The sequence below is a fragment of the Pseudorasbora parva genome, chromosome 8 (genome assembly GCF_024679245.1).
Source record: "Pseudorasbora parva isolate DD20220531a chromosome 8, ASM2467924v1, whole genome shotgun sequence".
In the NCBI taxonomy this organism is placed as follows: Eukaryota; Metazoa; Chordata; class Actinopteri; order Cypriniformes; family Gobionidae; genus Pseudorasbora; species Pseudorasbora parva.
Genome location: NC_090179.1, coordinates 2709197 through 2722362, shown reverse-complemented (window position 1 = coordinate 2722362; position 13166 = coordinate 2709197). Strand labels below are relative to the sequence as shown.

The window sequence follows — 13166 nt, the reverse complement described above, 5'->3', positions numbered from 1 at the left end:
AACTCAAAGATTGGGCTCTAAATGGCACCAGTGATTCAGCTCATGAGGATTATATCAAAACATAACCATCAACACTTGGTCACATTTTCTCTGCACTTGTATGTCTGCTTTAAAGCAGCCAGGCAAAGACTAATGTTATAAAATCAAGAGCCCAACTAAAGCAAACACTGATCTCCATAATGGTGACTTAAATTTTTTGACTCTTTCCTTCAGTGATTCTGCTTGTTATCATCAGGTGTCATCACTAATGGCCAATCATCACTTAATTAATCTCTTAATTATCTCATTAACTTTAACACTTCTTCAGAGTTACTTTTAACACTATTGAGTGTGGAGCCAAATAAACTCTGAGGAGAGTTAATTTAACACTGGAGTTTTTGCTGTGTAGTGGAAGCAAGGCTAAGGGGAGAAGTGGACATTTGTGAGCAGCAGTATGGTTTCATGCCAAGAAAGAGCACTAGAGATGTATGATTTGCTTTGAGAATGTTAATGGAGAAGTACAGAGAGGGTCAGAAAGAGCTGCATTGTGTCTGTAGATTTAGAGAAAGCATTTGATAGAGTGCCAAGAGAGGAGCTGTGGTACTGTATGAGGAGGTCTGGAGTGGCAGAGAAGTATGTTAGAGTGGTACAGGATAAGTATGAGAGCAGTAGGACAGTGGTAAGGTGTGCCGTAGGTGAGACAGAGGACTTCACGGTGAAGGTGGGACTGCATCAAGGATCGGCTCTGAGCCCCTTCTTGTTTGCGGTGGTGATGGACAGGCTGACAGATGAGGTCAGACAGGAATCTCCATGGACTATGATGTTTGCGGATGACATTGTGATATGTAGTGAGAGCAGAGAGCAGGTGGAGGAAAGTGTAGAGAGGTGGAGGTTTGCTCTGGAGAGAAGAGGAATAAAGGTTAGTCGCAGCAAGACAGAATACATGAGTGTGAATGAGAGAGAACCAAGTGGAACAGTTAGGTTACAGGGAGAAGAGGTAAGGAAGGTGCAGGATTTTAAGTACTTAGGGTCAACAGTCCAGAGCAATGGGGAGTGTGGAAAAGAGGTGCAGGCAGGTTGGAATGGGTGGAGAAAAGTGTCAGGTCTGTTGTGTGATAAAAGATTACCAACAAGAATGAAAGGAAAGCTGTACAGGACAGTAGTGAGACCAGCGATGTTGTATGGTTTGGAGACAGTTGCTCTGAGGAAAAGACAGGAGCAAGAGCTGGAGGTAGCTGAGCTGAAGATCTTGAGGTTCTCTTTGGGAGTGACGAGGATGGATAGGATCAGGAATGACTACATCAGAGACAAAGTCAGAGAGGCCAGGTTGAGATGGTTTGGACATGTTCAGAGGAGGGAGAGTAAATATACACCGGTAAAATGATGCTGTGGTTAGAGCTGCCAGACAGGAGGTCACAAGGAAGACCAAAGAGTCTTTATGGATGTAGTGAAGGAGGATATGAAGGTAGTCGGTCTGAGAGAAGAGGATACAGAGGATAGGACTAGATGGAGGCAGATGATTCGCTGTGGCGACCCCTGAAGGAAACAGCCGAAAGAAGAAGAAGAAGAAGAAGAAAAAATCCACATTCTTTCTGTAAGGGACATTTAAATTTCATATTCTGGAAAGGAAATCTAAAGTGGGATCGGTTGGCAATAAAAGCATTCTAAACACGGGTGAACACGATGCGCCCCAAACGAGTGAGTGCCCTTCAAAGGCCGCGGCCGAGTTTTGTTGGATTTCGTAATTGCGCTATCAGGTGTAAACGATTGCTATTGCATCGATTCCTATCGGATACCAACGGTGCAAGAGGACAGCTATCCTACATATCTTTATAGACCTATATAGCTATTTATATATATATAGGAAATAAATTGGAATTATGGAGATGGAAATGTTTTTTTTATATATATATATATTGTATCTTTTGATGGAGGAGATATGCAAATATGTCACCCCTGGCGGCGCTGGGTGATGTAACTCAGGTTTAGCCAAGACCATGACCAGGTAAGTTAAAATTCTTTGCCCCTTCCAAATAAAAAAGGCAGCGTGCATGCTGAGTTCCTGGTTTACACCTTTAAATGTAGGCCTATATTAATAAATGATAGAGATGCTAAATGAAAAAAAACAAAAAAAAAACTGATGGTTGAAATGCTGACTAATGTCTTTTCATGGTGCAATTTCATATAGTTTATTCTCTTCACCATGGCAGTTAAGAATAAAATACAGTGAATAAATGAATGAATAATTTCTCTTTTCCTTCTTTCCCTAAATCTGACCAGACCCCTGTACTGCAGGATAAACCTCAGTGCCCCACTCCTGGAAAGGTTTTTTGGAGATGGTGACACACGTCCTGACTTTCGGCTGAGCAGGGAGGCCCTGACAGTGCTGCTGGGTCTGTTGAGAAGTCAAAGACAACACGGATGGGGTGTCACAATTGAGACCCTGGTGTTTCTTTTCTGGCTGGCGTGTAGCACATCATACAGGGTGGTCTCCAGAGCATTTGACATGCCCCATTCCACTGTCCACCGCATTGTCCACCTAGTCGCTGAGGAGGTGGTGGCCATTCCCCACAAAGTTATCCACCTCCCCAACACCCCAGAGAAGCTGGAAGCAGTTTGCCGTGGGTTTGCAGGGCTGGCAAGGCACAGAGCTTTCCTGAAAGCTGCAGGAGCAATCGACGGCTGCCATGTCCGTATCAAGCCTCCAAGCGGCCCCGATGGTCAGTGCTACAGGAACAGGAAACTGTTCCCATCTATAATCCTGCAGGCAGTTTGTGACAACCAGGGCCGCTTCATTGACAACTACGTGGGCTGGCCGGGGTCAGTGCATGACGCACGAGTGCTCCGCCACAGTCCACTGTACAGGAGGTCAGCGTATCCTCCTCCAGGAGGATACGCAGACGGAGCAGACGGCAGACGGAGACGGAGGGTACCCATGTCTCCAACACCCACTACCCCTCATCACTCCCTACAAGAGGCCAGTACAAGGTATGGGAGCCCAGCGCTTTTATGTCCATCATTCTAGGGATGATGAAGACCAGGTTCAGGGCTATCTTCCTGCAAGCGCTGGACAATTTCAATTGCAAAGACATTTGCAAAATACTGTGAAAGTAGAAACTGATTTATTTTTGTGAAGCTATACTTTTGTTCCCTTTTTTACCATTTCAGGTCATAACAGGTCATTTTTTACCATTTCATGTGCCATCCTCCATAACATCTGTCTTGGGGTTGGTGACATCGTAGCCCCGGAGGATGAGCATGAGGAGGATATGGCAGAGGATGAGGGGGAGCAGGATTTGGAGACAGTCAGTGGTGCAAAATGGAGAGACCAGCTGTCTGCTGAGGTGTCTGCCCTGGAGGAGGTACCCGCTGACCATGACTATTTGTAAGAGGCAAGTAAGAGAATTGTGAAGCTATATAAACAAGACACAAATGAAATGCAGCATATAACTTTTTAGGATATTGAAATGTTTATGGTGTGATTAATGTATTCTTCCCCCTTTCTGAAAATATTGCAGCGACATGACAGCCGTCGATTGTGTTAGCCCTGCAAACCCATTGATAGACAATGCAGTGGACAGTGGAAATATGCACAAACACTCTGGAGACCATCCCAGATGATGTCCCACCGGCAGAGGCCTTACCAGGGTCTCTATTGTGGCATCCCATCCCATCCAGCAGCACGATAAGGGCCTCCCTGCTCAGCTGAATAAATGCATAAAGAAATGTTTTTGTTTTATTTTATTTTTTTACACAATTTTAACATTTAGGTTTTTCTTATGCTGTTTATGTTAAAGTTATGTTGTGACTATATCAGTCATGCATCAAACCATTTATTTTACCAAGTTAACTGTTTAAATTTACTTGGGCAAAAATGCATGTATCAGGCAATGGTTTATGTGAAAATTGTTGCATTAAAAAAACAGCAAAAAAAAGCAGAGAAAGGAAAATCGTATTTACGATAATTCCGAGAGCACATGAATGCAGCATAATTATAGCTGTGCTCCTTGGTCCGCCGAAGATCAAACTGTTCTGTCATCAGTTCAGCTGGACGCGTTTGTTACAGCTACATGCCATATTTTTCTCAAACAATCACAGTCGAATGGCTCGACACAACCAGTCCCCGGCCAGACCCTATACGGGGCTTTCTTTGTGTAGGTACTGTGTAGCTAGATTCATATTATATAGGCATAGGCCTATAGCGCAAATGGTGTGCATCCTATGCATTTTTTATAGGCTAATTTTATAATTGAACGTATTTGCCAGAAACGTCGCACCATCACATGGATAAAAAAATAAAGAAAACAACTGGATGCACTGCTTTAGTGCATGTCAGTGTCCTTGAACATATTTTTTGACACACACCACTAATAAGTTAACATTTACCAAATAGCCTAATTGACGGGCCTACTTTTAAAAATCAACATTTACATTATTTGACGTTAAATGCACTAGATCCGTCCCAGGTTTTACACCAGCGGTTTTACACCAGTAAAGTGGCAGGGGGACTTCAAATTGATTCAAGTCCCCCTGGCACTTTGCTGGTGTAAAACCGCTGGTGTACACCCGGGACGGGTTGTGTCCATTCTGGTTGTTTGATTAATAAAAGATGAAGCTGCAATAAGACTTAAGAATCAGATGATTCTGGTGTGCAGGACCGAGGAAGAATTGATGACGGAACGGTTTGATTTTCGGCTAACCAATTAGCTGAATTCCCGCACAGGTGTAGAAATCGCATAATCAAGTAACAGGCCTACAAAACAGAAAAATAAAGTCGAAAAAAAAATTAAATAATATAATGGCCTAATGGAAACATTACTCGTCGCCTTACCTCCAAGCGACGCTGGCAGAGTTTTTTGCCCCCGTAAATAGGTGGTCATTTTCACCTCTTAATTTAAAAAATTGAGCTATGTGCTCATTGCTCCCTAAAACCAATAGAAATATATTAGAAAAACTTTTGCCTCAGATCACTTAAGATGTTAGCTGCACACAGCTAACATTTTTAGTTAAAGCATTTTGGTAAAATAAAACACAATACTTACATTTAAATGTGAAATCCGCGGACGCCACAGAACTCTCTCCAGCCATGTTCTTGAAATACAAATTGCCTACCATCACCTGCGCACAATTAATTCTTGGGTAGGGTAGGGTAGGCTAGTCTACGAAGGCTCCATTTGTTGTAGCCTTCAAAGGCCGAACCCGATGGACAGGGTTGCCTGGTCGGATCAACAAAACCCTCAATTTCTCAAAAATTTCATATTTTTTTTATATTGATATTTTTCAATATCTTGATTTTTTTAAAATTATTTGATATTTTTCTCTCTGACATTTTTTTTTTGCTATATAATGGTGTAGGCTATACAGCCTATGATAAGAAAAAAAATATTGCATGGTCAACATAGCCTAGGCCTATTACTTTAGTTATCCCGTCTCTCTTTCTGTAGGAGACATTTAAAAGAGAGATCCTGGAAACGAAATCTAAATTTAGCTGAATTGGTCAGGTCGGGAATAAAATAGGCTAATTTATAGCGTTTGAGCAAGGAGTGAATTTTAAGCGTGAGTGGGATGGTGCGGTCGGGAATACATCCTATAGCGGGATGGGTCGAAATAACAGCCCCACGCAGATCTAATTTGTATTTAAATAAAGCGCAGAAAAAAGAAAGAAAAAATAAAAGAGAAAGAAAGAGCAAAAAGGGGGATAATGGACTCATTCCTTCTTGAGAGAATGAGAAATAAATAACATTTTTGCTAGTTAAAATTGGGAAATTAAAGTTGATGTAGGTTGCTCAGTCAGGGAACTGGGAACAAATGCAGTAATGCACTAAACATTTTGTTTACTTCCAGTTCAAGCGCTTGCGCTGTTGTGTTCAATAGTATCCAGGCTATAGGCCTACACTTGAGTTACCGACCGCTACCGTCTTTAACTGGGAAATATAATCCCGCGCCGTAAGAAATCTGATCCAGTGCCGCGGGAATGCGGACCACACAAGTCAGTCACCAGTGTGCTATGAATTCTAGGATAGGGAAGGCTGCGAAGTTGTGGGAAGGTCCCATCTGCTGTACCCTTCCTTTGCCTGAGAACCGAAGGGCGCATTTTGAAGTCGCTCATGAATTGCGGCAGCCTGCGTAGTGCCGATGTGACGTAATCACACTTCAAATGCGGCCTTCAGAGGGTGCAGCTCTCACTTTGGGACAGCCTTCATAGTGCCGCTATGATGCAATCACACTTCAAATGCGGCCTTCGAAGTGCGCACACTTCACTTTGGGACACAGCTACTGACAGAAGCACAAATGGCCATACTGACAAAAACCACATGTGCAATCAAGATAGGACAGGCATCTGACATTCAAAGCAGCTTCACAGTGTTAAGCAGGAAAATAATGCAACAGAATTTGTTTCGGCTGTACAGCCGCTCTGGTGAAAACAGTGATGTCATCAGCCCATTTTAATAATCATACAATGACAAAGTGGCAGATCAATAACTTAATTTATATAGGTAATTTATTAACTAATTAGATTTATTTGGATATTTGGTGTCCCCATAGCAACAAGGTCAACCCCGCCCTTACTCTTAGCTTAAGACATCTCTATTCTTTAGTAAAAGTTGCTCTCAGCAGTTTTGGGAATAGGTTTTAAGAGCAAACTTTTAACTAAGAACTTTAACTGCAATTTAGGAGAACTCTTAGTGGTAAGATAAAATGTTTTGTGAATATGGCTCCAGATCTGTATTTTCGATTGACTCGATTGATATTCGATATATATATATTCAATAACGATTGAAAAAAAAGAGTAGTTTCTCAAACTAAATTGAATGTAATATCTAGTTTGGTTTGAACACAAACCCATCTTCATATCATTACACCTAAAAGTCTTACATTTGTGTCTTTTAACTTTAACTTGAGTTTAACTACGTCTCACAAACCTTGACTAAAGCATGACTCTTTCAGTGACATTCTATTCATACATAGAGAGCTTTGCGAACTGTTGACATACCAAAACATTTTATTGTAAGAAAGCACATTTAAGAGTTTGATTCAGGATCAAACTAAGATGGCTTATTTAAAAGAATGGTGCAAAAGGCAGGCAGAAATTGATCAGTTCCTGCATTCCGAAAGTAATGATGATGACCATGAAATCAGAGATTAGTAACTGATAAATCAACCTCTGGATTACATAATCAGGCTGGAAGTGCAAGCAGTTTTGAATGTATTCATTCAGCAACTGATAGTGCAACAACAGACAAATCAGACTTTAACACTGATGTGGAGTATTTGTCTTCTGACTCAGAAAAATACATTTTAAATGATGTTGCTAAATTGGATGTTCCCGATTTAGAAGAGAACTTAAGAGAATGGTCTACAAAGAACAAAATCACACAAAGAGCAGTTCCTATTCAAGCATTTATCTGTGACGCACCAGCAAGACGTTATCTGCAGTGCATTAAGAATCATAATGCCTATCACAGCTGTGAGAGGTGATCACCAGAGGTGCTTACGTCACAAGAAGAGTGGTATTCAATGAACAGGGATGCACCTTGTCAACAGATAAAGCTTTTAGTGCAGTTGAGTACAAGAACCACCAAACTGGTGTTAGCCCCTTCATTGCTGCAGGAATTTCTTGTGGCAGCTCATTTGTCTTAGACTATATGCATATGGTCAACTTGGGAGTAGTTAGGCGGATGCTAATATTCTTGACTCGGGGCCCAACACTTTGCAGCCTATCTGTAAGGCAAAAGGAAGAAATTTCGCAAAAGCTTAATAGACTAAGAGGGAAAATGCCTAGTGAATTTTCTCGGCAGCCCCACAGTCCAGAAGAGCTAGACAGGTGGAAGGCCACAGAATTTCAGAAGTTTTTGTTGTATACAGGACAAGTTGTACTGAAAAATGTGTTATCTCCTGAAAGAGACTACCATTTCCTGTCCTTGACAGTTGCCATGTCAATTATGTTGAAGTCAGATGAGACTACTCGCAATGCATACCTTCAATATGCCCAATAAATAATCTCGCACTTTGTCTTCCGCCGTGCTGACCTGTATGGAAAGTATTTTTCACTGTTTTTTCCAGTTTTCCTTTTGAAAACCATCTCCAACAAATCAAGAAGCACGTACGGAGTGGGAAAAATCTCCTAGCACAGGTGACCAGGCAATTGTCAGAGATGTAGTGTTTGAGTCTTCTTGCAGTTAACATTCGTGAATGCAATGAACATGACATGACAAGCCATGTCGAGGAGGAAGAGGAGGAAAATGAGGAAGTAGAAGAAAAGAGGAAAAAGACTAAGCGCAATTTTGATGACTATGTTCTTGGTATGCTTCTATGATAATTGTTGAATATATCTTGAAAAATCAGTCTATACACTGAATTCATTAGTGGCCCAAAAGTTTTAGGTCACTTAAATTTTTTTTTAAAAAGCAATTAATGTTTGAATAAAAAAATGTTGGTAAAAAATATTAATTTGTACAATTACAGAATCTGAAGATTTGGAGGAAGAATATAATGTGTCTGGTAGTGGTTTCCTAAGCTGTTAACATTGCACACCTATGTAGTTGATAGAATTGCATATGTTAAAATATTACAAAGTTAATGCTCATTATTTGTATTACTGGTTCTTCCATTTATTTATTACATATACTGCATCTTTCCAGGTGCCATTATTGAGGCGCCCTCCGCTCTCATTCCACCAACATAGTTGATGACGTCCATCCAGATGGAGTCTGCTGGATCTATCAAAAAGTTTACTGGTAATTATCAATCACTTGAATCTACTAATTTATTACATTATTGTGGTTATAAAATCTTTGTTAATAATTTACATATGCTAATTTTTAGACACTGCACATCCAAATTCAACCAGGTCCGTGGAGAGGTCCACAGGCAGTGAGTTATCGTCACATTAAACCAGTCACTTTGAATGCCAAATCATTTAATCCAGCACAAACAACTTGTAATAATTTCGTGAATGTAAGGAAGGAAGAGGACACGGGGGTCGGCTGGACGGTTGATGCTTCTCTTTATTTAGTAACTCAATACTCAAAACACACTCAATAGTGTGGTTTCTCTCAAACTCATAACACAACGATCACTTCCGGGTCGGCACTTCCGGTTTCCGGTAACTCAGTCTCTGGGTGTGTGTGGCATCAACCGTCCGGTCTCTCTCTCTCTCCCTGGCTTCCGGTTCCACTGGCGTTTTATCCTCTCTCCACGCCCATTACTGGAACAAGATACAGGTGTTATCAATCTGCGTCCAACCCACTCACTTACCGCTCATCCCGCGGCTCTCTCTCCCGCTGCAGACCTCGCTAAACCACGCCCCCCTTGCCACACAACTTAATCAACTGCATTGTCTGTAAATCCAGTTGAATCTCAGAGCATATTTCTTATTTATGTCTTCTGTATTTTCATGTACATGCATTTAACTGTAAATAAACACACTGTTTTGTTTTTCAGACTCTGGACATTCAAATATAAACCAAGCCAGCCAGTCGAGAGGTGCTGAGTCCAGGCACCAGTCCAGCCACAGCGACGGGTCCCAACACAGCAACAGTTCCCAGCACGAACGGTATTCACACAGGAAGCAGTCCAGGCACAGTGACAGATCCAGGCACCGTGATGGGTCCCAGCAAAGCAAACGGTACTGACACAGGAAGCAGTCCAGGCACCGTGACCAGATGGGTCATGACATATATATATATATATATATATATATATATATATATATATATATATATATATATATATATATATATATATATATATATATATATATATATATATATATATTAGTCAAGTTAACACATTTTTTTTTAAGTTAAAACATTTTAGTCTTTTTTTTACATAAATTATTTCTGAGATAATTACACTTTTAATAGTTTAAAGGGTAGTGTAAATGGGGGGGGGGGGGGGGGTGAGTCAAGGCTGCGCCTCTGCCTTTGTCTTCAGGCAGGATATGCAGAGTCCGTACCCTCTGATTGCGAGCTACGGACGTGCCAAAGTACTTTATTGCTTGCTGGGTTGTTAATAAATGGATAATTGTCACAGTATTTATTCTCCCGAGTCTTTCTGGCAGAACTAATATATGCTGGCTTTTGCTTGAATATGCTCGTGTGTTATGTTCGCTTGTTTGTCCATTTGCGATCGTATTGTGGCTCACTTCAGCGATGATAAAGACCCGTTCATTTCCACACCGTGTGGAGCATATAAATCCCCTCAGTGTTTCAAGGTTTCAAGCGTCAGCTCACAAAATGTGTTTGACAGGTTATACTCCTATGTTATACTCCTAATATAACGGTATCTTTGTTTCCTCTTTACATTTATATTACCCATCCGGTCATAATTGTAATATATGTCGCTAGCTGGACTATCGAGCTTGTATAGCCTACTTTATTTCTAACTTTATCGAGTTGTTCATGAGAACGGTTTGTGTTTTTGTGATGGAAGGGGTGACTTTTTCAGTGAATATTCGACCTGGATTAGTAACACACAAATTCTGCCATAGTGTGGGGCGGAGCTATCAATATAGGGCCGAGACCCTCTTTGGGGGTAGGGGCGTGTTTGTTTTGGTGATTTGAAATAACAACAACGGTTACCATATATCACTTATCCCACCTTTTCGGCTAACCAACAAAACCCCTGATAAAACTATATCCTCTCCATAACCAAATCAAAACAACACACCCATGCGTAACATGTTAAAGAATGACACATATTGTTTTGTCCTGTTTTATTTTTCTATTTTGTGGTTATGTGAATTTATTTCACCAAAACGTTGTATTTTTCTGCTTCTGTCGAGGCAGGGGTTGAGGACTCACCACTTCAATCCCCTGCCAATGAGGAGCATCATGAGCGAGTCTGTGTAAAGCAGGCTTGACGAGCGCGTTCTCCCCGCGCGCTCTTCTCAGCCTCAGACTTCGGTCTATAGTAACACAAGCATCTGTGTACATGTGATACTGTTTGAGAATATCTCGACGCGTATAGAGAAAATGCGTACGTTTTTCGGGGATTTCATCCTCGCGTCTGTGGTCTTTCATCTCGAGGGATGAAAGCCAAATATGTTGTATTCGGATCGTATCTCGCGTTTGCTGAGGCAGCGTGTAGATGATGATTCCGTATGTATAAATATATAAACAGTATCGTCTGGTGATTATGGCTGATTTAATTCTAGGAATTAAAATTAATATAATCTGAGTTTGAGGAGTTAGATATGTTCTTTCAGTCTATCATTTGGACCATGTTCATTGGTGGGTGATTATGGCTTTAATTCTGAGGAATTAAAGGGTTTATCTGACTTTGAGAAGCTAGATATTATCAGCCTATCTTCCATAAAAATAAATGGTAAAGATGGTCAATCAATGCCATGGGTTTTAAAAGAAAAGAGAATTAAAACACTATGGCAAAGACCTGGTCATACAGAGAGGCATTTTCTTGTTACGAGCTCCTCGCATGTGGCGCAACAAAAGTGGGCGAGGCTGCCTCTGTACATCTTTCCCCCGATTGCTCTGCTTCCGGGAGTTCTAGAGAGAGTGCGTCGGGACGGGACCCATCTTCTGTTAGTACCCCCGTTCTGGCCAGGCCGAGTATGGTTCTCGGACCTTGTGTCTCTCCTCGACGGCTCTCCCCTGGAGATTCCGATCAGGAGGGACATTCTCTCTCGCCAGGAGTTGTGGAAACCATGGGCTTGGCCTCTGAGGGGGCCCAGCTCATAAATTCTGGTCTCTCAACCAAGGTTGTTGTGACCATTCTACACTCTAGAGCTCCTTCCACGAGGAAACTGCACACACTGAAGTGGAGGCTCTTCACCTTATGGTGCAGAGATTACCTGTGGGATCCAGTTAACTGCCCTGCGAGCGCGGTGCTGGAGTTCCTTCAGGGGAGATTCTCCGCTGGGCTAGCTCCCCCACATTAAAGGTGTACGTGGCGGCCTCAGGTGCTTACCACACTCCTTTGGGTGGGTTTTCTTGGGGCGACTCCCTCTGGTTACTCGTTTCCTTCATGGCACTTGGAGGCTGAGGCCTGCAGTTCGCACCAGGGTGCCGACCTGGGATCTCTTGGTCCTTCAAGGTCTTTCCAAGGCTCCCTTTGAGCCGCTCGAGGAAGTTTCCGAGAAGTTTGTTGTTCTAAAGACGCTTTTCTCCCTAAGAGTATAGGAGATTTACAAGCTCTCTCAGTGGCACCCTCGTTTCTGGAATTTGCGCCAGGTATGGCCAAGGCCTTCTCGTACTCTAGGCCGGGCTATGATCCTAAGGCTCCTAGAACCTTTGTGCTGCAAGCCTTTGTCCTCCGTCTTGGGTGACGTCGGACCAGAACGTCTTATCTGCTCTTGCACTGTTTGTGCCTAGACACTTATGTCCACATAGCTGCCCTGTTGAGGAGAACAGTACAGTTATTTGTCTGTTATGGACCTTCCTCGGGGGGAGGGGCAGTTTTGAAGCAGAGGATGAGCAAGTGGGTGGTCGAGTCCATCTCACTCGCTTATGTGGCGGTCGGGCAGCCTTCTCCTTTGGCTGTGCCCGGGGTATGGCGGCCTCTCAGGCTCTCTTGGCAGGGGCCCCCCTGCAAGATGTATGTGATGCGGCAGGTGGGTCTTCGCCTCTTACCTTTGTCAGGTTCTACTAACTAGACATAAATTCTACTCCTGGGGCTCGGGTGCTCGCTCCTTAGACAATTCAACAGGTGGGCACCCGGCTCGTATGGGGACGTGGGTATTCTCGTTCCCATAGCGGTGACGCAGCTCGAGTTCCTTGAACGGGAACGTCCCGGTTACGTCTTTAACCTTAGTTCCCGGAATAGGAATGAGACGCTGCGTCACCCAGCCATACTCCCCGCATGCCCTCTAGCGGCTTGTTTCAGGCCTTCTCAGAAGCTGGGGGCGTGTGTTTGCCGGCAGGCTTTATAGGTTCCGGGTCGATGACGTCACCCGCCTATGACGTTCCGTCTCTCCATTGGACTGATTACATACGTGCTTTACGACGCAATCACGCAGAGGCATTCCCATAGCGGTGACACAGTGTCTCGTTCCTATTCCGGGAACTAAGGTTACAGACGTAACCGGGACGTTTACTTGAGTGCGATGCAAACGTGAAATATACCTGTTCCGACTTTAGCTTTTATGCACACGTTAACTTGTACATGTATTTTATGATGAATACATAAACATTTTTTTTTAAATGTGCCGAGAACTTTTTGTTTAAGAG

General features: G+C 42.7%; 1 pseudogene; it reads left to right on the top strand.

Moving 5' to 3' along the window:
- The first annotated feature begins 1153 nt into the window (after window positions 1–1153).
- LOC137085354 (uncharacterized) lies at window positions 1154–3368 on the top strand (annotated as a pseudogene).
- Window positions 3369–13166: the final 9798 nt, after the last annotated feature.